Source organism: Lagenorhynchus albirostris, chromosome 15 (assembly GCF_949774975.1).
Source record: "Lagenorhynchus albirostris chromosome 15, mLagAlb1.1, whole genome shotgun sequence".
NCBI classification, from domain to species: Eukaryota; Metazoa; Chordata; class Mammalia; order Artiodactyla; family Delphinidae; genus Lagenorhynchus; species Lagenorhynchus albirostris.
Window position 1 is genome coordinate 24,830,752 of NC_083109.1, and position 25,311 is coordinate 24,856,062.

General features: G+C 38.2%; 1 protein-coding gene and 1 long non-coding RNA gene across 3 annotated transcripts in view; one reads left to right on the top strand and one right to left on the bottom strand.

Annotated features, from left to right (window-relative positions):
* Positions 1 to 25,311, bottom strand: part of ASIP (agouti signaling protein) — a 212,154-nt gene that overhangs the window by 43,649 nt on the left and 143,194 nt on the right. The gene's annotated exons all lie outside the window — the stretch shown is intronic.
* On the top strand, positions 9,700 to 14,623 carry LOC132505829 (uncharacterized). 2 transcript variants are annotated; one of them, XR_009535550.1, is made up of 5 exons: positions 9,700 to 9,824; positions 10,888 to 10,985; positions 11,284 to 11,479; positions 13,392 to 13,477; positions 14,355 to 14,623. It is a non-coding gene; the product is annotated as an uncharacterized LOC132505829 (long non-coding RNA). The 2 variants fall into 2 exon arrangements; XR_009535551.1 differs by having other exon boundaries at positions 14,369 to 14,623.

Consider the following 25,311-nt stretch of genomic DNA (forward strand, 5'->3'; position numbering starts at 1 on the left):
TCTTAGTTGCGGCATGGGGGATCTTCACTGAGGCATGCGGGATCTTTTGTTGTGGCACGCAGGCTTCTCTCTAGCTGTGGCGTGGGGGTTTTCTCTTCTGTAGCTGTGGCACATGGGCTCCAGGGCGTGTGGGCTCTGTAGTTGTGGTGCGCAGGTTCCAGAGCACGTGGGCTCTGTAGTTTGGGCATGCGGGCTCTCTTGAGGCGCGCAAGCTTAGCAGTTGTGGCACGCGGGCTTAGTTGCCCTGTGGCATGTGGGATCTTAGTTCCCTGTCCAGGGATCAAACCCGTGTCCTCTGCATTGTAAGACGGATTCTTTACCACTGGACCACCAAGGAATTCCCATGCCTTTTTTATTTTTGAATCATGAACAGATCTTGGATTTTCCTCATCAATTGGTATAATCGTATTGTTTTTCTCCTTTAATCTGTTAATGTGGTGAATTAAATTAATTTATTTTTCATTATTAAATCAACTTTGCATTCCTAGTATAAACCCAACTTGGTCACACAGTACTGTTTTTTCCTGTCTTGTTTTCTTTCACTATGTTTGTTTGGTTTTGGTATCAAAGTTATTCTACCTTCATAAGATGAAATGGGAAGTGTCCCTCCTTAAAAATTAAAAAAAAAAAATTTCTGGAAACTTTGTGTAAGATTGTCTATTCTTTGAAATTTTGGTAGACCTTACTTTCCAGGCTTATCAGAGTGCATCATACAGATTATGGTAAGATTTTAAAATTATGGTCCAATTTCTTTAATGGTCATGGGACAATTCAGATTTTCTATTTCTTCACCAATCAGTTGGAATTTATCTATTTCATATGTTTTCAAATTTGCTGCCTAAATTGTTTATACTATTGTTTGTATCTATTTAATCTCTTCACCACCTATCACATCATCTTTTATCATTTGTAATATTGTTTATTTTTACATTTTCTCTTGTTTACTTAATTAATTTTACCAGTGGTATTTCCAAACCACCAAATTTTGGCTTTGTTGATCTTCTTCATTGGATGTTTGCTTTCTTTTTCATTAATTTCTGATTTTTATTTTCTTTTGCCTTCTTTGAGTTTATTCTTCTATTTTTCCTTTAACATCATATACTGGATGCTTAATTCTTTAATTTTAACACTTTCTTCCCTTTTTTTCCTTTAAGGCTATGAATTTCCCTCTAAACAGTGCTTGGTTGCATCTCAACCATTTAGATACATAGTAGCTTTACTACTGTTCAGTTATAAGTATTTTCTTGTTTCCATTATAATTTTTCTTTTAGACTGTGAGTTAAGAAATTAAGTTTTAAAGTTTATAAATATGTGAGGTTTTTCAGTTTTTCTTTTTATTATTGGTTTCTTTTTAAAAATTTATTTATTTATTTATTTGCTGCATTGGGTCTTCTTTTTCTTTTTAACATCTTTATTGGAGTATAATTATTTTACAATGTTGTGATAGTTTCTGCTGCATAACAAAGTGAATCAACTATATGTATACATATATCCCCCTATCCCCTCCCTCTTGTGTCTCCCTCCCACTCTCCCTATCCCACTCCTTTAGGTGGTCACAAAACACTGAGCAGATCTCCCTGTGCTATGCAGCTGCTTCCCACTAGCTAGCTATTTTACATTTGGTAGTGTATATATGTCAATGCTACTCTCTCACTTTGTCCCAGCTTATCCTTCCCCCTCCCCGTGTCCTCAAGTCCATTCTCTATGTCTGTGTCTTTATTCCTATCTTGCCACTAGGTTCATCAGAACCTTTTTTTTTTTTTTAGATTCCATATGTATGTGTTAGCATATGGTATTTGTTTTTTTCTTTCTGACTTACTTCACTCTGAATGACACACTCTAGGTCCATCCACCTCACTACAAATAACTCAATTTCGTTTCTTTTTAAGGCTGAGTAATATTCCATCGTATATATGTGCCACATCTTCTTTATCCATTCGTCTTGTCGATGGACACTTAGGTTGCTTCCATGTCCTGACTATTGTAAACAGCGCTGCACTGACCATTGTGGTACATGTCTCTTTTTTGTGTGTGTGTGTGTGTTTTGCAGTACGCGGACCTCTCACTGTTGTGGCCTCTCCCGTTGTGGAGCACAGGCTCCTGACATGCAGGATCAGTGGCCATGGCTCATGGGCCCAGCCGCTCCGCGGCATGTGGGATCTTCCCGGACCAGGGCACGAACCCATGTCCCCTGCAATGGCAGGCGGACCCTCAACCACTGCGCCACCAGGGAAACCCCATGTCTCTTTTTGAATTATGGTTTTCTCAGGGTATATGCCCAGTAGTGGGATGGCTGGATCATATGGTAGTTCTATTTTTAGATTTTTAAGGACCCTCCATACTGTTCTCCATAGTGGCTGTATCAATTTACATTTCCACCAACAGTGCAGGAGGGTTCCCTTTTCTCCACACCCTCTCCAGCATTTATTGTTCGTAGATTTTTTTTTTTTCCGTATGCGGGCCTCTCACTGTTGTGGCCTCTCCCATTGTGGAGCAAAGACTCCGGACGTGCAGGCTCAGCAGCCATGGCTCACGGGCCCAGCTGCTCCGCGGCATGTGGGATCTTCCCAGACTGGGGCACGAACCCATGTCCCCTGCATCGGCAGGCGGACTCTTAACCACTGTGCCACCAGGGAAACCTCTGTTCGTAGATATTTTTGATGATGGCCATTCTGACAGGTGTGAGGTGATACCTCATTGTGGTTTTGATTTGCATTTCTCTAATGATTAGTGATGTTGAGCATCCTTTCATGTGTTTGTTGGCAATCTGTTTATCTTCTTTGGAGAAATGTCTATTAGGTCTTTTCCCCATTTTTGGATTGGGTCATTTGTTTTTTGATATTGAGCTGCATGAGCTGCTTGTATAGTTTGGAGGTTAATCCTTTGTCAGTTGCTTCATTTGCAAATATTTTCTCCCATTCTGAGGGTTGTCTTTTGGTCTTGTCTATGGTTTCCTTTGCTGTGCAAAAGCTTTGAAGTTTCATTAGGTACCATTTGTTTATTTTTGTTTTTCTTTCCATTTCTCTAGGAGGTGGGTCAAAAAGGATCTTGCTGTGGTATATGTCATAGAGTGTTCTGCCTATGTTTTCCTCTAAGAGTTTTATAGTGTCTGGTCTTACATTTAGGTCTTTAATCCATTTTGAGTTTATTTTTGTGTGCGGTGTTAGGAAGTGTTCTAATTTCATTCTTCTACATGTAGCTGTCCAGTTTTCCCAGCACCATTTTTTGAAGAGGCTGTGTTTTCTCCATTGTATATTCTTGCCTCCTTTATCAAAGATAAACTGACCATATGTGCGTGGGTTTAACGCTGGGCTTTCTATCCTGTTCCATTGATCTATATATCTGTTTTTGTGCCAGTACCATACTGTCTTGATTACTGTAGCTTTGTAATATAGTCTGAAGTCAGGGAGCCTGATTTCTCCAGCTCCATTTTTCTTTCTCAAGATTGCTTTGACTTTTCGGGGTCTTTTGTGTTTCCATACAAATTGTGACATTTTTTGTTCTGGTTCTATGAGAAATGCCATTGGTAGTTTGATAGGGATTGCATTGCTTTGGGTCTTTGTTGCTGTGTGCAGGCTTTCTCTAGTTGCGGGGAGTGGGGGCTACTCTTTGTTGCGGTGTGTGGGCTTCTCATTTTGGTGGCTTCTCTTGTTGCGGAGCACGGGCTCTAGGTGTGTGGGCTTCAGTAGTTGCAGCATGCGGGCTCAGTACTTGTGGCACACAGGCTTCAGTAGTTGCAGGACATGGGCTCAGTAGTTGGGGCACGCAGGCTCTAGGGCACGTGGGCTTCAGCAGTTGTGGTGTGGGGGCTCAGTAGTTGTGGCTCACGGGATCTAGACTGAAGGCTCAGTAGTTGTGGTGCAGGGGCTTAGTTGCTCTGTGGCATGTGGGATCTCCCTGGACCAGGGCTTGAACCCATGTCCCCTGAATTGGCAGGTGGATTCTTAACCACTGTGCCGCCAGGGAACTCCTATTATTGGTTTCTAACCTAATTGCACTGTGGCTCCAGAATGTGGTCTATTTGATACTAATCCTTTAAAAATGTGTTTAGGCTCACATTATGGCCTAGCATTTGTTCAGTTTTCATAAATATTCCAAGGGTACTTTAAAAATGTTTTCTGTAGTCGCTAGGTGCAATGTTCTTTTTTTTTCAGTCCCAAAGAGTGTCCCCTTGATCTCCAACAGCTTAGAGATCATTTAAATCACAACAACGGAGAGGCTGTTTTTCCTGATGCCAGGCACTCTTTGGCACTTAACTCTAGAAAGAATATTTCCCAAAGATGGCACCAAGCACCCTTTTGCCAGACATGTTACAGAGTCAATAAAGTCTCATTCAGACCTCACATTTTCTGCCTTAGCACGTATTTACACTGTTTTCCTTTCTATGTTTGCAGATTTCAGACTCTACCCTGCCTCGCTCAAGGTCTAGTTCTTTCATCACTCCTCAGTGGCTTTGGAGGAAGCAGATTTTCACAAAAACTTTTGTGGTTATTGTTTTTCAAGGAAACATGTGATAACCAGCACTATGCCTAGTATTAGTAGGTGCACAATAATATTTGTTGAATGGAAAAACTAAAAATACAATGTCAAAACTGAAGCTCGTTTACTGAAAATTGTAATCAAGGCAGAAGATCTCATTTAAATGCTTAATAATTAGAATATAAATTAATACAAATTTAGAACATAATTTACAAATTGCTTAATTATTCTTTTTCCACTGAGAATATCAACTAGCTATCATTCCATCTTTAGTCATAGAATGCACACATGTGTGACACACAGACACAGGATTAATGAGTGACGGCAGATTAAAATGAATATAGTGAAGGCATATCGTGACGTGGGGTTAGATTCTAAAGTCAGTATAGGGACTTCCCTGGTAGTCCAGTGGTTAAGACTCCGTGCTCCCAATGCAGGGGGCCCAGGTTTGATCCCTGGTCAGGGAACTAGATCCTGCACACTGCAACTAAAAGATCCCGCACGCCACAACAAAGATCCTGCGTGCTGCAACTAAGACCCGGCACAGCTAAATAAATAAATATTTTTAAATAAATAAATAAATAAAGTCAGTATATATAATGAAAATTGCATATAGTCAAAATTGCCCTTGAAACCCCTTAAGAGGATGCCATGTTGTCTTCACATATTTTACACAGCCAGTTTTTCCTCCAATGTTCGAACAGATTGCTGTTACTTCAGTTAAGCACCAGATTGAAGAGTTGGTTTGTATTTAGGGGCCATGATCCTTTAACCATTAGACTCACAGTTAGCTTGGTAAGAAGCTCATCAGAAAGAACTGAGACAGCCTGAGTGCAGCAAAAATAGAAATGAAGTTTTCTCTCTCCTGAGAGCAAGGAAAATAAAGGGAACAGTGAACAGGCTAGAGAAGAAACATAACCTGGCCTGAAACAGTTAATCACTCCTAGTTTTTTTTTTTTTTTCCAACTGTTATTAATCTGCAGTATCTGTAACTAGATTTGTACTTCACAAAGCTAACCTATTACTCTTCAACACTATGTGAATTACATCCTGCACTCCCTTGTAGCAAATCACCCTTTGTAGCATCTGCATTTCAGAAAAAAGGTCGCAGGTCAATAATCAGAGACAAACGGACCCAATTTTACCCGGCTGCCTGACGCCAGCTGTGACTGTTTTGAAATAATGCAGGAAGAAGAAGAATGCAAGACCTTCACTACTTTGATCGTTATCACATGCCCCGGACTGCGAGCCCCGCATATAAAATCTTCTCCGATTCCCAAAGGAGTGGGGGGGGGGACATTGTTATTGAGGCGCTAGCCTGCTGTGTCTTCCCTTCTGTCTGGCAGAAAATTAAAGCCATCTCTCTCTTCCTCCAAAATCTTTGTCTCCGTATATCTGTTTGGCATCGATGCACAGGGAAGCCAATATTTCCGCAAAAAAATGGGGGCTCGTCAGGGATCTGCTGTGGGGCAGGCGGCCCGCAGGACCCCTCGGCTTGATCGGAAACTCGGGGATCTCTCTCCACGCCAGCCTCCTTTGAGAGAGCGGAGGGTTGGAGGATATCTCTGAGGCCAGATCGCCAGAGACTCCTTGCTGCAGAGCTGTGCCCTGATCCCACCCGGCCCACCGATTGGGCTGTGGAACTCGGAGGCTGCGGCGGAGAACCGGGGAGAGGCTGACCTAAGAGCTGCCAGGCTTCTTTTGCCTTGAGGACAACTTCTCTTCTCTTGCCCGCGCCGGCCTGGACTTCCACTCTGAGAAAACACTAAATATTGGAGGATCAGAAAGAGGGCGTAGGGAAGTCGCGACACACCGTCAGCACCTACGTGAGTCTCCCCGAGAGCACTCCGTGACTTTTGACCGTCCCCTTACGGGAACTTCGGTTCCAATTTTGGGATTTCCCAGCAAAGGGAAAATCCTGATGTGGAATTCTCCCTGCAAAGGGAGATTCTGCTGTAAGGCGCTGCTTTGGGGCAACGGTCCAGGTCGAGTGGGATTTGGAAGTCACGTTTGGGCGGGTCTCCGCCATATGTTTCTCCTTTTTCTTTTTGAACATCCCTTTGCTGTTTTCTTTTACGGTTTATGTTTTATGTGCGACTTCCAGCTGACAAGGTGAACGTTTATGTTTTGATTTGAGCGCGCTAACCTCTAACGTCTGTTACCAACTGCTCGAGTCTAAATGGGAAGCGCTTCCTCTAAGGTTCCACCCCCACCCGGGAACCCTTAGGGAAAATTTTAAATGACAGGTCGACCTATAGCTATGATCCAATGACAAAGAAAAATGGTCTGCAAATGGGTCTCCTACAATTAGATCTTTATTGCCACAGGATGGGAAAAATGGACTGAGGTTCCCTTATGTTCAGGAATTTATGCCCCTTCTCTTATAATCCTGTTCTAGGTGGCTCCATAATCAAAAGCCTGAGGAGTCAGAAAAAAAACAAAACAAAAACAAACAAAAAAACTACCTCTCCTGACATTCTAAATGATCCTCTTCTAACTTCTCCCAACTCTCGGGGAGGGGGAAAACCAAGCTTCCGCCACTCCTGCAAGTTCCCTCACTCCTTCAGATTCTTCTGATCAAACTAAGACCCCACCTCCCCAGAGGGACAATCCCTGATGGGACAACATTTTATTAGCCAGTCTACCCCTGTTATCAGAGCCAATTTGAGCACTATCTGGTTTAAATTTTAGCTATGAAATCATGACCACAGAAAGAGAAAGATGATTTTTGACAGTATGGCCACAATATTCTTTAGACTGGAGAAAACTGGTTAAAATAAAACTTTTCTTAAAATTGCAAAACCAGTTCTTTTTGCATGTGCAGTTAGAAAAAGCTAGCTGGTTAAAATACTTTTCTTCAAAATTCTGACCCTGAGAGAACAAAAATATGCCTAGGACAAACCTTGAAGTTAACTCTTATCATGTCCTTGAGCTACAAACGTAGCCCACTCTGCCTGAGACTTCAGCCTTGCGTTCATTAGTAGAACTTCAAGCCAAGAGAAAAAAAAAAAAAAGAGGCAAAGAGATATTTTAAATCTCAAGTGGAAACTCTCAGATCTCTCTCTGTCTGGATATATGTGTATGTCTCAGTATGTGCTTTTGTCTTTGGATAGTATTGCTGAGGTTAATTTGTAAATGAGCTCTATTTTTTTTTTTTTTTTTTTGCGGTACGCGGGGCTCTCACTGTCGTGGCCTCTCCCGTTGCGGAGCACAGGCTCCGGACGGGTAAGTTCAGCGGGTCATGGGCTCAGCCGCTCCAGGGCATGTGGAATCCTCCTGGCCCGAGGCACGAACCCGTGTCCCCTGCATCGGCAGGTGGACTCCCAACCACTGCGCCACCAGGGAAGCCCTGTAAATGAGCTCTATTTAACTGGCTTAAAAGTCAGCGCTTACAAATCAAACAATTCTAAATACAAGAAAAATTAAATAAATTTCAGGTTCACGTGAACTGGGAAATATTCAATATTCAATTAAATTAGGACCTGGTATTAATGTTTGTTTGTTGATCTAATTAATATAGACATGTCTTTAGAGCCATCAACCTTAAGTATATTACTTTTATTGTGCCTAGGTTTAATATAAACTAAATAAGATCTTATATCTGTTACAAATTTGTCAGCAATGAAAATAACTCGATGTGAAGAAAATTTAAGAAAAAATTGCAAATGAGATAAGAGTTTTGGGTGAAATTTTTAGGAATAATTATGTTTTAGGAATATTTTCTTAAGAATGATCTTTCCAGATGTTTGACGACTTGAAAATTTAGAGTTGTGCTAAATTAAGTTAAAGGATGGAAGTTTATTAAATAACCAGGCCATTTCCAAATAAAATAAGATATTAAAACATTAATTATTGAACATTGGCTTCCTTTTACAGAGAAACAAAAGGTTTAGAACTATTAAAAATGTGTTTGGTGCCACACTGAGATACTTTCTATAAGAAAGCACATTCTTCAAAAATTATTATTTGGATGTATGTTTACCAGTCTACAGAGTGCTGATATAAAGGACAATTCATGGTTGCTTAAGGAAAGTAGGATGTGTGTTTTTAGTAAAGAAGGTATGAGGAATGGAATTGCATTTTATTAAGGAAAAAGGAAGTAGATCTGACTTACAGGTGGCTGTTTCTGAATGGAAAAATAAAGTGATCGATACAGAAAGTGATAGAAAAGGTTTGTGGAAAGTGGACACTGAGAAAAGAGTTTTATGCATGGTACAAGTTTTCTTAAGATGTTGAACTGCCATGGATGACAGATTTTAATATTCTTTACCTTTTAAGTGATCAGTTCGATATTCGCCTTTAAAATCTTTTATTGTTACTTTGGCTAAGTGAATAACTATTGTTTCACAGTGATGTATGATCTTATCTGACTGAGTGTTCTAAACTCTTTTGATTTTTTTGATAAAACATCCCAAATCAAATTGTAATGAAGTTTCTTTGACCTCTAGCTAACTTTGGGGTGCTTCAGAGGGCCCCTGAAACATCCCAAAGAGAGATATTACAATAATTAGGTTCATGTGGTATGTTAAAAGTACATGGGGGGCTTCCCTGGTGGTGCAGTGGTTGAGAGTCCGCCTGCCGATGCAGGGGACACAGGCTCGTGCCCCGGTCCGGGAAGATCCCACATACCGCTGAGCGGCTGGGCCCGTGAGCTATGGCCGCTGAGCCTGCGCATCCGGAGCCTGTGCTCCGCAACGGGAGAGGCCACAACGGTGAGAGGCCTGCGTCCTGCAAAAAAAAAAAAAGTACATGGGAAGTATTGTCAAATGTGTAATAAATCTTCTTAGGTTATATTTTATGGTAATTATTACTAATATAGGTAGTCTAGAACTTATATGGAGTTTCAAAAAAATTCTGATATGTCCTGGTAAAATGTTATCAGTTATAATTCTAGTTATTATCTTGTGTCATGTCACAACAGTAACCAAGTTACCTTGTTAATTACATTATAATCAGAATTTAAACTTGCCTTAAGTCTTTTGTCATTATAGACGCTTAACGGTTTCACTCTGATGCCTTTGCAAAAATTCTTCCTCTTCAAGAAGATTTATAAAAAGGACTTTTGGATAAATACAAGTTTCTGACTTTCAGACCATAATGCTAAACCGGATAAAAAGAAGCTCTCCTCCTCAAGCTACTTATGGTTTACAACAATTTGGTAATTTACACCTATGGGTAAAATTAAAACATTTATCTTTTCTCTCTATCTGCTCCCTCCAGAGACTGGAAACTCCTAGGTCCCCAGCACCTTTATCAGATAAATTAGGAACGCTACCTCACTAACAGGTACAGAAATCTCAAGGTATTTTCGGGACCCTGAAAAAGGAGGAATTCATCTAGATTTGGTAAGCGAAATCTGTGACAAGCCCTTGGTGTGACTTTCCTGAGAGGTCTTTTAATTTAATTTAACTTTTTTTTTTGCGGTACGTGGGCCTCTCACCATTGTGGCCTCTCCCGTTGTGGAGCACAGGCTCCGGACGCGCAGGCTCAGCGGCCATGGCTCACGGGCCCAGCCGCTCTGCGGCATGTGGGATCTTCCCGGACCGGGGCACGAACCCGCGTCCCCTGCATCGGCAGGCGGACTCTCAACCACTGCGCCACCAGGGAAGCCCCGAGAGGCCGCTGAGCCTGTGCATCCGGAGCCTGTGCTCCGGCAACGGGAGAGGCCACAACAGTGAAAGAACCGCGCACCGCAAAAAAAAAAAAAAAAAAAAAAAAAAAAAAAAAAGCCTATATGATTAATTACAGTTATATAAATCATCAGGCCAAGTTTATTGAGACTAGACTGAAATTTGGTTTCTCTCTCTTAAGAGAACAAAGTTTTCTTGGAATGCTGCTTTAATAACAGACTATATAAATTTATTTGCCTTTAAGTGATTTACACTTACTTTTAAAATCTTTTGTTACTTTGGTAAAGTAAATAAGTATTATTTCACAGTGATCTATGAAGATTATGGCACATGTAGATAAAGTTCATTATGCTTCTACAAAAATTAACCCCTCATTGTCAGACTTTTCCCATCCTGATGTCCTTAAAACATGACAGTCTACTCCTAAATCAGGGAATTTAAAATGGGTAAACAATAGCTGTAAATCAAACAGTCAGGGCTATGGAAAATCCAAGACAGCTGCTTGGCTTTTTGTGCTCCCTGACAAACCTCGTTTTTTATTTGATGGGATGAAGCCTTCCGGGTTTTTCAGGGTTAATGCCCTCACAATGAAGAAAAAAAATTATGTTTTACTGAATATTAAATTCTAGTTTTGTTAATTAAGGTGTTTACTAAGACTCACTTCCCAGATAGTTCCTTGCTGTTATGTTATATTGCTAAAAAGTTTAATTGAATTATTAAAGGACACATTCTAAGTTTGTTTCTAAAGCTTATCTCAGTAATCTATTTTTGGATGAAGATCAGATGCCCACTGACCTACAACCAGGGGATTATACATACTGGAAAAGACATAATTTAAAGGACTATCTCCAAACTGTATGGAAGGATCCTTATCAGGTACTCTTTTTTTGTTTTTTTGTTTTTGCGGTACGCGGGCCTCTCACTGTTGTGGCCTCTCCCGTTGCGGAGCACGGGCTCCGGATGCGCAGGCTCAGCGGCCATGGCTTACGGGCCTAGCCGCTCCGTGGCACGTGGGATCTTCCCAGACGGGGCATGAACCTGTGTCCCCTGCATCAGCAGGTGGACTCTCAACCACTGCGCCACCAGGGAAGCCCCCTTATCAGGTACTCTTAACTAGCTCATACACAGTAAAACTAAAGGGGATTATCTCTTGGATTAATTTCCACTCACAAAGGGCCCCTGCACTGGACTGGCCTATAGGGAGAATTGCTGACCTCAAAATCACCTTAAAACAACGCTCAAACAGAGAAGAAACTACACTCACACCAGGATGAGAAAAAGACAACATCAGAAGTAAACAGCCTACCAAAGATCCTGGACCTGACTCATCTGCTCATTTATAATGTTTTCTTGACTTCTTGGACCTTTGCGTATGTATCAAATGTTTTTCTATCATAGGCATGATCCTATGCTAGTTTTAAAAATCAATCCAATTGTTGGGTTTGTGGCCAGTTACCTATGTCTAGTACTTCTGGGTTACCTGAGTGGATTTATCCACTCCATGGCTCTAATTGGTTGACTCTTAGGAAATCTATCTTAAAAGGAAAATTATACTCATGTTCAGGCCACTATTGATATTACTGGATGAGATCCCCTCACCTGACCAATTAATAACACCTGCTCTGACCCTTACCATAAATATGAATTTTCCTCTATTACTCAAAGTTCAATCAGAGCAACAAGCAACATTTCAGCCAAGGAATAAAACCTCCCACAATTATGGGATGGATTTATATAATTAACACCACGCTATGGTAACTTAAGGTTAAAGGCTCCTCTGTGCTGGGAACAATTAAATCATACTAAGGATAATCAGTCTAGTAACACTAGGAAACTGGGCTGAGTACCTTACAGACAATGCCAAAATATAATTTCCCTGAAGAATAGGATTGGTACAGAACAGACTAACACGACCTGGGATATACCAGGCTGCACCTAATGGAACTTTTTGGCTTAATTCTTACTTATGACTTTATTAATACTGCCAGCTATGCTATTTGTATTTTGCCTATTTCAAAAAAAAAGATTGTTTCTTACGTTACCAAAAGTGTAACTGAGCGTCTGATAAAATGATGATATATAGTTCCATATGAGATCAATGATTGCAATAGTCTAACTCTAGATATGAGAAGAAGCAACAAGAGGGAATATTGTCCTGGACCATAAGAGACTAGGAAGACAGATGTCCAGAGACTTTTGGATACAAGTAAAGGCCTAGTCCAGTAACAGCACATGGAGTGGCCTATCAGCAAAATCTTTGCCAGACCTGGGAATGAGCATTCCTAGCACCATGGGACAAAATGGTCATGAAATGCCCCAAACCATGGTTGAAATTATGACCAAAAAGGGGTCCTGCTGACTGAAAACTGACACTTGCCGTCTACTTCTACAAGGATTAAATCATGAGCTGCTGTAGCTGATGACCTTCAACACCCGCTACAAGGAGTTCAGGGTGGAGATCTGAAATGAGGCACTCTATGCTCTGGGAAAAATTGACAGGACAGGCCTTCAGATAGTTAAATACATTCAGGAGAAGATTTTACGAGCCCCAATTCTTGCATCTTCTCATACCTAGAGAAACACTGACATCATTAATGGTGACACTATGGTGTGATTTTAGGCAAGTTCTTTTATTGCTAAGAACTTGAGTTTTCTGAGCTGTGTTAGATTTGGGATGCCACCAGCCATTCTCAAAACAATGTCTGTTGGCAGCTGGTAACTGCAACCTTACTTCTTAAAGGTCTCCTCTTGTAACTATTACACTTTTAGATGATAAAATTGCTTTAGATCATATATTAACAAAAAGAGAAAACACATATGTAGTGACCAATAGCTCCCATTACTTATATGTTAATATCACATCAAAGGTTAAAACCTACTTTGATGAAACTAGATAACCAGCTACCTGGCTACAATTCTCCCCAAAGTGCCAGGCCTAGACTGGGTTTCAGGCTTATTCTCCTAAAAAGAAATGAGATCGATTTTGTCTATTAACATTTAGGTTGTCGCTCCTCCAAATACTTCTAACAGGGTCTGTTACACCTACATCAATCACACTGGGCTAATAGAAGAGGACATAAAATTATATATATGAACACACCAAATGGCTCCATTCCTTTAGACAGGGTAACCCAAGCACTGACTCTATCTAGATCAGGATCAAAATTACTACCAAAGGGAACATGGCTTTTAATCCTGCTTGGGACCCTGGCTATAATAATTCTTTTACTGATCTTTGGCTTCTGTTTTTTTAAACTACTTGTTAAGTTCTGTCTCTTCCAGATTACAATAGGTTCACATCAAGATAATGATGATGCAAAGATTCCAGCCATTTCTCAGAACAGATCCTGCCAAAACAACAACAGAAGGTACCCTGGGGCCCTTAATCAGACAGGGTGAGAGCTCTGTGACCCCAACTAGGTAGGGTCTATGAGCCCGTTGCCAGCCTAAAGAAGCTACAGAAGACAGACTGTCATCCCTCATCCTCCCAATAAAGATTTCTTGGGGGTCATGTCTCTCAGGGGGGATTTGAAATATGAGATAGATGGGCCCCTGGGCCGGACAGCTGGTGTTTGTCAAGTGGAGCAAAACTGAAGTTCTGTCCTCAGCCAGACATGAATGACGCCTGTTTCCTTTCCTCTGTTGATACGGAGGGGATGAACTAGCAGTGGGGAATTTGTTGCAGCAAAAATAGAAATGAAGTTTTCCCTCTCCTGAGAACAAGGAAAATAAAGGGAACAGTAAACAGGCTAGAGAAGAAACATAACCTGGCCTGAAAGAGTTAATCACTCCTAGTTTTTGTGTTTTTTTAACTATTACTAATCTATAGTGTCTGTAACTAGATTTGTACTTCACAAAGCTGACCTATTACTCTTTATTTTTTTCACATCTTTATTGGAGTATAATTGCTTTACAATGTTGTGTTTGTTTCTGCTGCATAACAAAGTGAATCAGCTATATGTATGCATATATCCCCTCCCTCTTGCACCTCACTCCCACCCTCCCTATCCCACCCCTCTAGATGGTCACAAAGCACCGAGCTGATCTCCCTGTGCTATGCAGTTGCTTCCCACTAGCTATTTTACATTTGGTAGTGTATATATGTCAATGCTGCTCTCTCACTTCCCGTGTCCTCAAGTCCATTCTCTGAGTCTGCGTCTAGAGGCAGGACAGGAATAACCTATTACTCTTTAACATTATGTGAATTACATCCTGCACTCCCTTGCAGCAAATCACCCCTTGTAGCATTTGCATTTCAGAAAAAAGGTCGCAGGCCAATAACCAGAGACAAATGGACCCAATCACCCGGCTGCCTGACGCCAGCTGTGACTGTTTTGAAATAATGAAGGAAGAAGAAGAATGCAAGACTTTCACTACTTTGATCCTTATCATATACCCGGGACTGTGAGCCCCGCATATAAAATCTTCTCCGATTCCCAAAGGAGGGAGGGACACAGTTATTGAGGCGCTAGCCTGCTGCGTCTTCCCTTCTGTCTGGCAGAAAAATAAAGCCATCTCTCTTCCTCCAAAATCTCTGTCTCCGTACTTCTGTTCAGCATCGGTGCACAGGGAAGCCAATATTACAGCAAAATAAGGAGATAGCAAATTCCTCCTTCCCATTTAACACTCATAATAACAGTATTGAGTGGAACAATGGAGAAATCCCCAGCACTATTTAAGGCCCTCCCTCTCTTCCTTCTTTCCTTCCTTTTTGCTTGCAGTATGAAGGAGTTTCTAGGTTCTCTGTAAAGAGGCATCTTCAGGCATCTTTAACAGCCTTTTTATGATACAAAGTCTTAACTCAAAAGAATGGATCTTGAGTGACAGCATGTCTGACACTAGCGCAGGTAATGAACTAAGCAATTTTTGGACTGGGTTGACTTTCCTGAAGGTCTAAAATCACACAAAGCAAACATCTAGGTTCTCAATGAGTTTCAGTATATTAATTCATTCAATTTCAACAAATTAAAATATTTTTTGAGCTTCTATTTTGTGTCAAGCATCATGGGCACTCAAGATACTATAGTAAACAATTCAGACAATTGACCACTGAGGTGATTGTTCAATCCTTTTGGCAATTTCTGCTTAATCCTTTACTACTCTGTAAACCCCTCTTTTCTTACATTGCTCAAAGTGAAGGGAAAATGAGTTAATAGCAGTGTAAGTGATATAAATAGCAGTCCAAGACTCAGGTTACCATCTTATAATCCTCACTTATTAGCTTTCTTACCCTCTAGAAAGATCTGGATATGGCGTAGCCAGCAGTAATAATAATAACAGCTACCAAATAGTGATTTCTTACCATGTGCCAGCCCCTGTGCTAAGTACTTTATATATCTTATCTCAATTAACTCTCACAATGACCTTATAAACTAGGAATTATTCTCATTTAATAGTTGAGAAGACAGAGGCACAGAGCAGTTAAATGACTTGTTTTGAACTATTTGAATATACTGCCTCTCAAATTTCCCTTACACCACACAGGGGAAAAGATAGTTGTTAAATGCATTATAGGTGTGCAGCCCAGGGAAAAATAGGCAAAATAAGTTATAGAAGATAAAAGAATATAGAACATTACAGATTTTAGAAGATTTTTTCCTGATTTCAGGGAGCACATCTCCCATCCTCCTAAGATGAGTCAAGGAAATATTTCAACGAAGAAATAGGAATAGAGGGGTTCAGTGTCACCCTGAGGTCAGACTGCAAGTCAGGGCTGAGATTCAAGCCTCCCAGTACTGAAGTGGCAGTCACTCTTCTCTCCCTCTCAGAGGACCCCAATTCTGCCCCAATTTCCCATTTCTTCATTTCTACCCAATGCCCCCATAGCCATTCTATGAACTCCAGAGGCATCACAGAGACCCCAGTCTGATTTTCTCCAGCAAACAATGGGACAGAGTTTGCGGAACTTGCCTTAGAGCCTCTGTAATCTTGGGTTTAGGAGAGTTTGGGTTGAAAGTGGGAGCAAGAGAAAAATTCCATTTCCAGTTATGAAAGAAAATCTTTAGGGAAAGGTTTTATGACATCTCAGGGACAACTGGAATGAGGGGCCATCTATCTGAGGCACAGCCCATTTGACAGACTTCCACCACAGACATTTCCTTGTTTTTACAGCATTAACTGGCTCATGAATTGTTGAAAGATTCAATGCTGTATAACGAATAATAGGAACAAATACTACCACTGGGTTTCATGGGTATTATGAACTTATTGGAGATGCCAAAAGGCACTGTGGTTTAACTCTACTGTTTACTATTTGAATTCCTATAGTAGTTGCACAATGAGATGGAATTAGCCTCAAGTAGTTTTGCCTGGTTGTTGCCTTTTTTGTTACCTATTTAACAAACCTTCTGACCCCGTAAACTGGGTTAGGACTCCCCAGTATATATTCTCACAGCAACCTGTACTTTTCTTTCTTAGAGTGAATAAAATTATAATTATTTGTGTGATGTGTTCAGTGCCTGTATTTCTCTCCTATAATGTAAGCTCCACGAGGGAAGGCATTTAAATACATTGTTTGCCACTGTATCCCTAGGTCCTCGTGCAGGGCCTGGCCCCAGAGATGCTCAATTAATATCCAGTGAGAAGTGAATGAATTCGTGATCTGAGAATCACAGAATTAAGAACTGAGCGGGGGGCTTCTCTGGTGGCACAGTGGTTGAGAATCTGCCTGCTAATGCAGGGGACACGGGTTCGAGCCCTGGTCTGGGAGGATCCCACATGCCATGGAGCAACTAGGCCCGTGAGCCACAACTACTGAGCCTGCGTGTCTGGAGCCTGTGCTCCGTAACAAGATAGGCCGTGATAGTGAGAGGCCTGCGCACCGCGATGAAGAGTGGCCCCCGCTTGCCACAACTAGAGAAAGCCCTTGCACAGAAACGAAGACCCAACACAGCAAAAATAAATTAATAAACTCCTACCCCCAACATCTTAAAAAAGAAAATTACATGATATGTAAATAAAATGAACTATAGGTAGGTGTTACAATAAAACAGCACAACACAAACAAAAAACAGTGGGTTCCCCAAGCTCAGCATTCCTCTCATGTAAAACATTTCACCATGTTTGCAGACAAGCATCTGGGTCCTCTGTGTTGCCCCTGTTGAATCTGAGGGCAAGGGGAACTGATGCAAAAGGCTGATGCTTATGCGGCTTGCTGTTTGGTGAGTAATAAATTACTTTGACCCAAGAGTCTCATGTCTCTATCAGCACCCACAAAACAACAATAAGCTAACTTATCAACTTATAAGTAGGTTAAAATCAAATCCTAGATCTGACGTGCATGAGAGTTCAATTTGCTCCATGTCCTCACCAACACTTGATATGATCAGTCTTTTTAATTTTAGAAATTCTAATAGGTGTGTATAGTGGTATCTCACTTTGGTTTTAATTTGTGTTTCTCTAATTAGCTTATTTCCATCTATATATTTCCTTTGATAAAGTGTCTGTTAAACTATTTTGCCTATTTAAAAATTGAGCTGTTTGTTTTCTTATATATCCCATTATATTCTGGAAACAAGTCCTTTGACAGGTAAGTTATTTGTAAATAATTTCTCCCAGTCAGAGGCTTGGATTTTCATTGTCTCTAACAGTGTATTTTGAAGAGTAGAAGTTCTTAATTTTGATAAAGTCTAATTTACTAATTTTTTCTTTTGTACGTTGTGCTTTTCATGTTATATTTAAGAAATCTTTTCTTAACTTCAGGTCACAAAACTTTCTCCTATGTTTTATTTTAAACGTTCTATTGTTTATCTCACCATACAGCAAGATTTTACACTTATGTCTACAATTCATTTCAAATTAATTTTTGTATATGGTGTGAGGTTATTGGTTGGAGTTCATAAAATGAACTCCAAATGGTTCATAACCATTTGCTTATGGTTATCTAATTGTTCCAGCACTAGCACCATTTACTGAAAAGACTATACTTTGTAACTGTTGGAAATCAATTGACCATATATGTGTGAATCTATTCCTGGACTCTCTATTTTGAACTATTGACTTATTTGTCTTATTCTAATGCTACACTTTGTTGATTACTTTCCAAGTCTTAAAGTCAGGGAGAGTAAGTCCTCAAACTTTGTTCCTCTTTTCAAAGTGTGTTGGCTATTCTATTCTATGTTCTTTGTATTTCCACATGAATTTTAAAATAAGCTTGTCAATTTCTAAAATAAACTCCTGGGATTCTGATTGAGGTTGTGTTGGATCAATATGAAGATAATTGATATTTAACAGTACTGAGTCTTCCAATCCATGAACATGGTATATCTCTACTTATTTAGAGTTTCTTTAATTTCTCTCAGTAATGTCTTATAGTTTCAGTATATAGATCTTGTATAGATTTATCACAAATAATTTAATATTTTTGATGCTATTATAAATGATTTTTTTTACATTTCAATTTCTATTGCCTCTGCTATTATATAAAAATTCAATTGATTTTTGTATATTGATCTTGAATGTTTCAACCTTGCTAAAACTAGCAGTTCTAGCAGACTTTTTGAGGATTTCATTGGATTTTCTACATAAACAATCATGTCTTCTTCAAATAAATACAGTTTTAATATTTCATTTCCAAACTGGGTGAATTTTATTTCTTTTCCTTGCCTTACTGCATTGGCTAAAACCACCAGTACAATGTTGAATAAAAGATGTAAGAACAGATTCCCTTGCCTTGTTCCTTATCATAGAAAGAGACATTCAGTCTTTAATCATTAAATATAACATGAGCTGTAGGTTTTTGTATATGCCCTTTATCAGATTGATGAAGTTCTTTTCTATTCTAGATTGCTAAGATTTTTTAAAAATCAGAAATGGATGTTGGATTTTTTCATATGCTTTTTAATGCATTTATTGAAACAATCATATAGGGGTTTTTTTTAGTCTGTAAAAATGGTAAATTACATTGTTTTGAATGTTTAAGCAAACCTTGCATTCCTGAGATAAATCTCACTTGGGTCATAATGTATTATCCTTTTTATTGCATTGTTGGATTTGAATTGCTAAAATTTTGTAAAGAATTTTACAGCTATATTCATTAGGTATATTGGTCTTTAGTTTTCTTTTTTTGTAATGCCTTTGATTTTGGTTTGAGAGTAATTCTAGCTTCATAGAATGAGTTGGCATACATTCTCTTCTTTTTCAATTTTCTGGAAGAGTTAGTGTGGAATTGGTATTATTTCTTCCTTATATCTTTAGTAGAATTTACCAGTGAAGTCATTTGGGCCTGAAATTTTCTTTGTGGGAAGAGTTTTAACTATAAATTCAATGTCTTTAATAGATTTGGTAATATTGTTATATGATTTTGTTCTTGAGTGAACTTTCAGTTTTTGTCTTCCAAGGAATTTGTCTATTTCATCTAAATTGCTGATTTATTAAAAAAATAAATTGTTGATTTATTGGTATTCCCTCATCCTTTCAATATCTGTAGACTCTAGTGATATCTCTCTCTAATTTCTAACTTGGTAATTTAGGTCTTCCTTCTTTTTTTCCTAATCAGTCTGGCTACAGGTTTATCAATTTTATTGAACTTTTCAAATAACCAACTTTTATTTTCCTTTATTTTCTCTATTGTTTTTTCTCTTTTCTGTTCCATTAGTTTATGTTTTAATCTTTATTATTTCCTCTTTTCCTCAATTTTATTATTTCCTTTCTTTGGGTTTCATTTGCTTTTTTTTTTTCTAGTTCTTTAAGGTGATTTAAGAAATCTTTCCTTTTCTAATATAGGAATTTAGCAGTATAAGTTTCCAAGTACTGCTTTATTGGCATCTCATAAATTTTATTCAGTTCAAATATTTTACAACATTTCTTTTGATTTCTTCTTTGACTTATGGATTATCTATAAGTGTGTTATTTAGTTTCCAAATAGTGTGTTATTTAGTTTCCAAATACTTGAGCATTTTTCAGAGACCTTTCTGTTATTTATTTCTGATTTAACTACACTGTGGTCAAAGGGCATATCTTGTGTAACTTAAAATTTATTGAGACTTATTTTATGTTCTGGAATATTGTCAATCATGACAAACATTCTCTTCTTAAAAAGAATGTGTATTCTGCTATTGTTGGATGGATTCATCTATAATTACCAGTTAGGTCAAATACCAGTTGATAGTATTATTCAAGTCTTCTATATCCTTACTGACGTTTTTCTGTTTGTTCTATGGATTATTAATATAGAGATGTTGAAATCTCTTACTATAATTGTGGATTTGCCTCTTTCTCCTTGCAAGCCTATCAGTTTTTTATTTCATGTATTTGGGAACTCTGTTGATAGGTGTATAAACGTTTAGGATTGTTAAATCCTCTTGGTGAATTGATCTCTTTATCATTATCCCTAGTAATATTCTTTGCCTTGTAATCTACTTTATTTGACATTAATAGAGCCATTTCAGCTTTCTTTTGATTAGTGCTAGTATAACATTTTCCCATTCCTTTACTTTTAACTTATTTGTGGTTTTGTATTTATAGTGAGCTTCCTGGAGGCAGTTTGCAGTTGGGTCTTGCCTTTCTATCCAGTCTGACAATGTCTACCTTAATACTGATATTTAGACCATTTAATAATCATTAATGTGATTACTTATATGACTGAGTTTAAATCTACCATCTTGTTCTTTGTTTTCTATTTATCTCATGTGTTCTTTGTTTCCCTTTTCTGTTTACTTTTGGATTGAGTATTTTTTATTTTATATCCTTTATTGGCTTATTAGTTATAACTTTATTATGTTATTTTAGTAGTTGCTTTAGAGTTACGAGTATATACATCTTTAATTATCACAGTCTACCTTGAAGTGATGTTATACCACTTAACATGTAGTATAAGAAACTTAAGGACTTCCCTGGTGGCACAGTGGTTAAGAATCCACCTGCCAATGCAGGGACATGGGTTCTAGCCCTGGTCCAGGAAGATCCCACATGCTGTGGAGCAACTAAGCCTGTGAACTACAACTACTGAGCCTGCGCTCTAGAGTCCATGAGCCACAACTACTGAGCCCATGTGCCACAACTACTGACGCCTGTGTGCCTAAATCCCATGCTCTGCCACAAGAGAAGCCACCGCAATGAGAAGTCCGTGCACTGCAATGAAGAGTAGCCCCCACTCTCTGCAACTAGAGAAAGCCCATGCGCAGCAGCAAAGACCCAACACAGCCCCCCAAAAAATAAATTTAAATTTTAAAAAAAGATTTAAAAAAATAATAAATTTATTTAAAAAAAAAAGGACCTTATATCTGTATACTTCCATTTCTCCTTTCTGGACTTTGTGCCATTGAGTCATACATTTTACTTCTACACATGTTCTAAAGCACACAAAACATTGTTATTATATTTGCTTTAAAATGTTGGACTGTTATGTGTATTTTACTACAATAAAAAAATGGGAAAAAAGTTGAACTATCTTTAAAAGGATTTAAATAATAAAAAATAATTTTTTTCTATCTACCCATGTAGTTGCCATTTCTGATACTCTCCTTTCTTTGTGTATAGAATGTACAAAGTTTCCATTTGGTGTTATTTTTCTTCTGCCTGAAGAATTTCTTTAAGATTTCTTGTGGTATAGTTCTGTTGGTGATTCTTTCAACTTTTTAATCTGAAAAAAATCTTTCTTTCACCTTCATTTTTGAAAGATATTTTTGTTGGGTATAGAATTCTAGGTTGTCAGGGGCCTTTTTTTCTTTCAGCACTTTAAACATGTCTTCTCCACTGTCTTCTGATTTTCATTATACCCAACAAGAAATCTGATATTGTTTAGGTTTGTTGAATTTCTTGGCTCTATGGGTTTATAGTTTTCATCACTATTAGAAAAGATTCATCCATTATTTTTTCAAATATTTTTTTCTGATTCTCCCTTCCTTCAATTTTCAGGAATTCCAATTACACATATATAAGATTGCTTAAAATTGTCCCAGAGTTCACTGATAATCTGTATACAGGCATAACTTGGAGATACTGAAGGTTCAGTTCCAGACCACTGAAATAAAGTGAATATCGCTATAAAGTGATTCACACAAATTTTTTGGTTTCTCAGTGCATATATGTTTACACTATGCTGTAGTCTATAAAGTATCCAATAGTATTATGTCTAAAAAAATGTACACACCTTAATTTAAAAATAATGCTGTTGGAAAAATGGCGCCAACTGACTTGCTCAATGCAGGGTTGCTACAAACCTTCAATTTGTAAAAAATGCAATTTGTAAAAAACAGCAAGTGCAGTAAAATGAGGTATGCCTGTATGTATATTTTTTCAGTCATTTTTCTCTGTTTCATTTTTTATTTCTGTGTCTTCAAGTTAACTGATCTCTTCTGCAACAACTAATATGCCATTAATCTCATCCAGTATCTTTTTCATCTCTATAAATTTGAGTTGGGTCTTTTTTTATATCTTCCATGTCTCCACTTATCATGGTCAATCCTTTCTTTAGATTCTTGTACATAAGGCATAAGGTAACAACAACTATTTTAATGTCCTTGCTACTAATTCTATCATATGTATCTTTTCTGGGTTGGTTTCTATTGATTGATTTTTGTCCAAATTATAGGTTCATATTTTCCTGCTTCTTTGAATGTGTGGTAAATTTTGTTTGGATGGCCAGACATTGCAAATTTTACCTTGTTGGGTGATGTATATTTTTGTATTCCTGTAAATATTCTTGAGCTTTGTTTTGGGTACTTGGAAACATTTTTATTCTTTCTGGTCTTGATATTAAGCTTTGTTAGGCTGGACCACAGCAATCTTTAGTCTGGGACTAATTTTTTCCCAGTATTAAGGCAAAACCCTTCTGAGTACTCATCCTGATGCCATGTGAATTATGAGATTTTTCCACGGTGAATGGTAGAAGAGGTACTCATTCCAGCCCTGTGTGATATTGGTTTTTTTCCCCACTAATCTTTTTCAGTGGTTCTCTCCCCAGCCTTGGGTAGTTTCTTCATATTCTGCTGTATACTCTAGGAGGGATCTTCTGAAGATTTCTGGAGTTCTTTCTCTGTGCAGCAATTTCCTCTCTGAAACTCTGCCCCAAAAGCTGTATATGCCTTGACCTCTAAAGATTCCCAGCATTGTCTCTCCTCAACTCAAGAAGATTGCCAGTTTGCCTGGTTTCCCCCTCATTGCAGCATGGCCTGGAAAATTTTCAGTAGTTTAGCTAAGAAAATTGTAAGTATCATTTGTTTTCCATCTTTCAGGGATCACTGCCTTTCATAACCTGGTATCCGTTGAAACCATTTTTTTCAAGTATTTTATTCCTTTTTTAAGTTGTTTTAGGTGTAAATTCAGTCCCAGTTATCCCATCTTGGTTGGTTGTGTTCATTCTATTTGAGGTAACAAAATTAAGGCACTGAACAGAATTATGCTGTGGTCTTAACCATCTGTGAGAGTCAAGTATATACTATAGTAAACTTACAGTATTTACTGTTGTAAATTTACAGTATTATACCTCTTAGGGTAAGTAATTAAGTGTCAAAAGCATGCTTTTGGAGTTAAAGTCAGACAACTTGGGTCTAAATTCTATCTTTATCATTAACTAGCTATGTAACCATAGATAGGCAATTTTAGCCCTGTGGGCTTCAGTTTTCTTATCTGTAAAATGAGAATATTAATATCTATATACTAGAGTTGTTGTGAGCATTAATTGAAATAACTAATACAAAATGTCTATCCTAATGGCTGGTACATAGTAAAATCTCAATAAATGGTAGCTGTTATTACCAAACTTACTTACTAGTACCATTAGTTTCTGCATGGGTATTCAAATTTAGTAAACTATAAGCCAAGTGAGGACACTGCTCTTTTATTGCAAAGCTGTCACTTGTTTTAAAATTAAATTTTGTGCTACTGTATAGCACAGGGAACTCTACTCAATACTCTGCAATTACCTATATGGGAAAAGAATCTAAAAAAAGAGTGGATATATGTATATGTACAACTGATTCACTTTACTGCACAGAAGAAATTAATACAACATTATAAATCAACTATACTCCAATAAAAATTTTTTTTAATTAAATTTTGTGGCTTTCTTGGATGGCACTGTCTTGCAGACAATGTACGATTAAGTTTTTAATAGCACTTCCTGATTAAACCTAATTTACATTAATAATGGTCCAAGAAAATGCACTAGCTAATTAATGTAAATTACGTACATAACAGACAGGTAAAGTGTTTTTGCCAATATGATCAGTTGACATATGAGACACATGTTCTAAAATAGTTGTAGATCTAGTTACTAAATAAAGATTTAAAAACCAGTGGTGTTTGTATATGCCAACAATAATGACTTAAAAACTATGAAAATGGCAAAATAAAAATATCTAATTCATGGCAGAAAGAATTACAAAAATAATTAGGCAATTATGCAATTATGCATTTAAGCAATTATAAGGATGTATACGAAAAAAGCTATAAGCTCTACTGAGAGATATGAGAAAAAACTTGAAAAAGTGGAAAGACAAGCTATTTTCCTTGAGGTAAGAATTATTATGGTTAAAAAATTTCCCCCAGATTAATGTATAAATTGAACATAATCGCCATCTGAATCCCAATGCAATTTTATTTTAGTTTTTTGTAAATTGCCTCTGAAGTTCATTTGAGAAAAACAGTGAGAATAACCAAGAAAATATTGAAAGGGAATTCTCTGGAGGTCCAGTGGTTAGGACTCGGCCCTCTCACTGCCAGGCGCCTGGGTCCGAACCCTGGTCGGGGAACTAAGATCCCGCAAGCCACGTGGCGTGGCCAAAAAATAAGAAAATATTGAAAAAGAAGGATAATAAGGGGAACACATCCTATGAGATATTAAAAAGTATTATAAAGCTATATTAATTTTAATTGTGGGGTACTAGAACCAGAAAGGTCAGTAGGACCAAATTAAGTCTGAGAAAATAAACTCATATAAGAATTTTCTATGTAACAAAGATGACTGTATTTCATGAAGCCTAGTGGAAGTGCTGTGGGAGGTATAAAGATGGAAAAGATGCAGTTTCCAATCTAAAAGGAAGGTTGAGATGAGCACAACTTTTAATACAAAAGAAAAAGTGTTAAGGGGCATATAATTAAGGAACTATATAAATTCAAAGGCAGGAGAAAAGTCTTGGTCAGGTCTGCCAAGCCTTGAATGTTGGACCTTGTTTTGTGTCCCAAAGATTGTCAGCCCACCCTGGTTGTGCAATTTCAACCAGAGTTAGGCCAATGTGGGTGCCATAGAGGCTACTCTACC